We start from the raw sequence: 5,321 nt of genomic DNA, 5'->3' as shown, positions 1-5,321 counted from the left end.
TAATTCGCGAAATGAGATTTTCTATTGGCAAAACAAAAAGACCTCCCCCCCTGTTTAACGACAGTCCAATTGACATTGGAAACAGGCTTTTATATTATTATTTTGTATTATTTTTTTTTATCACTCTGCATGCTCTTTTACTATTTTATATATTCCAGGAGCTTATTAAATATTGCTGGATTAAACTATATTAAGTCTCCTCTTTCCGTTTTAAGCAAATATTTCAATAGTGATATAGGACCGTTGCTGCCTGGGGGTCTTAGTGGAGAGGGTCCGGGTGGAAAGGATTGCATTTTTTGTGTTTTGTTCTCCTCTCGTGAAATTGTGACATGTACATCGACAACCCACTCGCTTTAATTGTCTGTTTAAAAGTCAGATAAGTAAGGTTTCCCAGGAGGATGGAAGTTGCGGGTTTCACTCCGTTTTCCAATTGCAGGCGTTTTAAAAATATTGCTCAATTAAACTATCTTCCCGTTAAACTTATTCTAAACTTCCTTTTTTAAGCAATTATTCCAAAAGTGTCCAGTACCCAGTTTGGGGTATTATGGGGGCAGGTCTGGCTGGGAAGGATTGCCTTATTTTTTCTAAAACTATGTTTGCAGGATTTCATTCTGTATTGTGTGCACTTCAGGATCCAAAGGGCGTTTGTCGCTATCATTTACTCCTCTCAAATTAATTATAACAGGATGAGGAGAAATTAATTGCAATGGAATTAGATCTACGTATTAGCGTGTTCTCAGGATTTTTATTTTTTCAATTTTATGTTCACGCTATCTTGGTAAATCTTTATTCTCTTCATTATGGTTTCTTCTGTTGGTGCTAAGGGATCAAACTCCGCTACGTCAGGCAATCCTGAAGGAGCCAGCCAGTGTTCCATCTTTCTCTTCTTCAATTGGTCATTCAGTTCACAATATTTTAAAATACACCAATAGTTACTGATGTCTCTTGGAAATCATACTTCAAAGGATATATTAAAAGGAAAATCCTCTTATCTAGCAAGGAAGCAAATTATACTTTTCTCTATATCTAAATTTAAATTTAATCGAAAAGATTTTTTGAGTTGAATTTAATATTTTTAACAATCTCTTCCGAATATCTAGAACGTTTCGGATTATTTTTATTTGACATCCTCTTCAATGAGACACCATAGATAATATTTTTAGCTCTTTCAATTAATGTAACCTAAATTATTAAGGTAATCAATGTAATTTTATCAACACGAGTATTAGTAAAAATTGTATATATATATTTTTCTTGTGGGTCTTGATCAGTTAATAACACAACTTGGTAATTAAACATCTTTTTGCGACGTTTCGCAACTTTATTGTTTGCATAGTCATGTCCTAGAATTAGAAAAACACATTTTTTTAGAATATAAATTCTCTTAAAATAATTGTTAAAAAACAACAAGTTCATAGTGCAATCTCTGACGATATGGTTTAATACAAACATTACTTTCAATTCTCAACTGCAGTGTGTTCTACATTATGATCCTGCCATCTTCAGATTTAGGGAAGAACTGAATCGGTTTTGAAATAAAGGTCAGGTTTGTTTAGGTTTCTCCAGATGTACCGGATTTTTTTGTTTATTTCTCAACAGATAGTCATTTTAACAACATAAAATAGAAACAGACAAAATATAAATAAACAGATTACCTGCTGAGAACTAAACAAAGAGATGGTTAGATGTTGTGTTAAATGTTTTACCATTTTAAATGTTATAAGTCTAGCATTGTGAGCAGCCTCTATTGAAAGTCATGCTAAATGTTAAATGCTTAAGTGTTCCTAACGGATTTTTTGAGAAACATGCTTTATAACCTTTCCTTCCAAAACTTCATGTTATTGTTTACTTCTAAGTTTTGGATAAAGTAATTTATTACAACAGTCCTAAATTGAGTGAAAAGTGGAAGTAGTGTAAAAGTTTACCTACTGAGTGTCTTACTGATCTCATGTGTGAGGAAGAGAATCCAGATTGACAACTGCCATTACATTATTATTATTATTGTCATCCATTTTTACAAGCAAGTAACCTAACAACAACAAATAAAATGGTGACGAGCTCAGTTGGTATGTTGTTTGACATAATTCTCCATTTAACAGACCTAGTAACTCAACCATGTTAAATGGTTTTTATTAAAGTAATTTATTACAACAGTCCTAAATTGAGTGAAAAGTGGAAGTAGTGTAAAAGTTTACCTACTGAGTGTCTTACTGATCTCATGTGTGAGGAAGAGAATCCAGATTGACAACTGCCATTACATTATTATTATTATTGTCATCCATTTTTACAAGCAAGTAACCTAACAACAACAAATAAAATGGTGACGAGCTCAGTTGGTATGTTGTTTGACATAATTCTCCATTTAACAGACCTAGTAACTCAACCATGTTAAATGGTTTTTATTAAAGTAATTTATTACAACATGCCTAAATTGAGTGAAAAGTTGATCTTCAAACTTGTGAGGATGAGAATCAAGATGAGCTAATTGACAACTGTCATTTGACTATTATTACTGTTATCCATTCCTTAATTAGTTTTAAAAACATCCAAAACAATACTAACACTATCAAAACAAACTACGAGCAATTAATCTAGCACAACAAATAAAACGGTGACGAGCTCAGCTGGTCTGTTGCGTGACGTCATTCTCCATTTAACAGACCTATTATCAGACTCTCAACCATGTTATATGTTATATCGGTTTAACATGGTAAACGAAGGAAATATTTCTCTATTTAACACCCTTTAACATGTCAAAACAAAGATCCCGAATACCCCTATTGTATATAAGAGTGTTTTTATATTTCTTTTATTATTATAAATATTATTTTTTTCTTTGCAGGTACATAGTTTGATTTTTATCCTTCTGTTAATATATATTTAGAGAGATTTTATTTATTTTTATGTATTTTTTTCATTTATTTTATTTTAGTATGGATATGATTAGTTATCACTGTTACCTCTTGTCCATCAATAGCAGATTGTATTATTTATCAATAAATAAAGTAATAAAATTTAAAAAAAGGTAAATATTTGAAAGGACATTAAATTATTCAAAAAGGTTTTGTGAGTTGAATTTAATATTTTTAACAGTACCTTTATATTTCATTGTTTCAATTTGACGTTCTTTCCGATGAGACATCATAGATATATATCTATTTTCAAATTTAAATAGCTTTCTATTATGTTAAACCAAAATTATGATTCTAAATTCCCCTCCCTCTATTTCCAAGCTCACGCCTTGGGAATACAGGGAGGGGAATTTGTATCATAGGAGAAATAATGATCCTTCTAAAATATAAAAACTATTCGCAATTAGTTAAATTGAGAATGAATTTATTAAATATTTGATAATTTATTTTAATGGTAAATATATTTTGAGATTATCAATAAGTCAGTAAAACTATAATGCAGTTTTGATTTATTCGCATATCTCATCTTTTAAATTGGAAAATGATTAACTAAAACCCTATTTTTAAAGGTTTTCTTATTGAAGAACTTCGTATTTTCAACTATTGTATATACTTTTGCAGAAATTTTTACCGACGTAAATAATTTATATATATGTATATGTAGTTGACCGTAAAGTTTAAACTATTTGTTCTTTTTTTGACCGCAACCCTGACCATCTTCTTATATGTAAATAATTTATAAATTAATTTAAAAAAAAAATTAACAACTAAAATAAAGAAAATTAATATATGTGATCAAAAGTTTTTTTTTAAAATGTTTATTAAAGGATTTGAATTAATAATATGAAATAAGATTGGGTTTTATTAATGATATAAATTAAGGATATCGTGAAACAAAACTTTATAAAAAATAAAAGTAGAAAATGCAATAAATGAAATTATTGTTAAAAAAAAGGATAGAGTATATTATTTTTAAAAGCACAATTAAATATCTTGATCATTTGTTTTACATCATCAGGAATGTATTGTATCATGGTAGCACCGAAAATAGATTTTAATATAAGTAAAACAATATAATAAAATTTAAAAAAAGCGGTTAGTAGAACAATAAATAAGGATGTTATGACGTTTGAAGGCGATTGACTGTTGACGTCACTCAACACCGCCTTTTGATTTAAGGTAGTTTCTTATATCCTCTTTACTTGCACGGTTTAAGGCAGTCACACCACCATCATTCTTTTCATTATGAGGTGCTCCTCGGTCAATGAGAAGTTTAATTATATCCAAGTGGATATTGGATGATACTTCATCCAATCACCATCACCATCACCATCAGTGGTGTTAGATCTGCCCCATGGGTCAACTGGTCTTTCACTACGCCAACCTTTGTGCTTCTTCATGAAGGGCAGTGTACCCATAGTTATCCTTATCATTTAGAGGTACTCCTCGGTAAATGAGAAGTTTAACAATATTTAGTTTGCCATAAATTGATGCTTACATTAGTGGTGTAGTGCCCACAATTATTCTTAGATGTTATAGTACAAGAGCCCAAGAGGAGAAAGAAAGCAGTTATCTCACCCCAATTTTTGATCACTTTAATGAAAACTATGTATAATTACTAGCCAAAAGTGATGAGTTTGCCAAGTATAGGTAGGGGGAATAAAAACTGTTTCAAAGCGATAAACAAAAATAATTTTTCATTCGGAGCTCTATATCTTAAATAGTAGGAACAACAAAAAAAATCTAAGAGAACGTCATTTAAAGAATTTTAAATTTGCTAAAATATGAGCCCTAATAGAGTTATTTACGTTATGTATTTTTTTAAGTATAGCTTTTTAAAAAGCAATGTTTCAGAAAAATGTTGTATGGGACATACTGAAAGTTCAGTAGGTAGTCAATTTATTTTGAAAAATTTATATCTCAAAAATCATTTGACGTACAGATGTCTATTAGCACTCAAGTTAAAGCTAGTTTAATCAGCTATAAAGTAGTTTATGATGTTTATCTTCGTAGGAATAACAGTTTACATGGAATTTGCTAAAATAAATTGATTTATAGTTGTTCGGATAAATTTTCATTGCCAAATTTATATTATAAAAACTACTATCCCTACGAAGATAATTGTCATAAACTACTTTATATAAAGTTCAGTTTCCTTTATTTTGAGTGTTGGCAGACATATGTGCGTCTTATGGATCTAGAGATATAACAACTAGAAATTAACATTTTGTGAGTTTATTCTGTCAAATATCATAAAAACTACTACTCCTACAAAGATAAACATAATTAACTATTTTGTAGTAAATTAAAAAAAAAACTAGCTTTTATTTGAACGTTGGCCGACATCTGGACGTCTAATGGTTTCTGAAATGAAGTTTTCCATAAATCATACTTATTATCCGAACAACT

The sequence above is a fragment of the Halyomorpha halys genome, unplaced genomic scaffold (assembly GCF_000696795.3).
Source record: "Halyomorpha halys isolate HHAL.00 unplaced genomic scaffold, Hhal_1.1 Scaffold1145.1, whole genome shotgun sequence".
Lineage (NCBI taxonomy): Eukaryota > Metazoa > Arthropoda > Insecta > Hemiptera > Pentatomidae > Halyomorpha > Halyomorpha halys.
Note: the sequence above shows the minus strand (reverse complement) of the source record.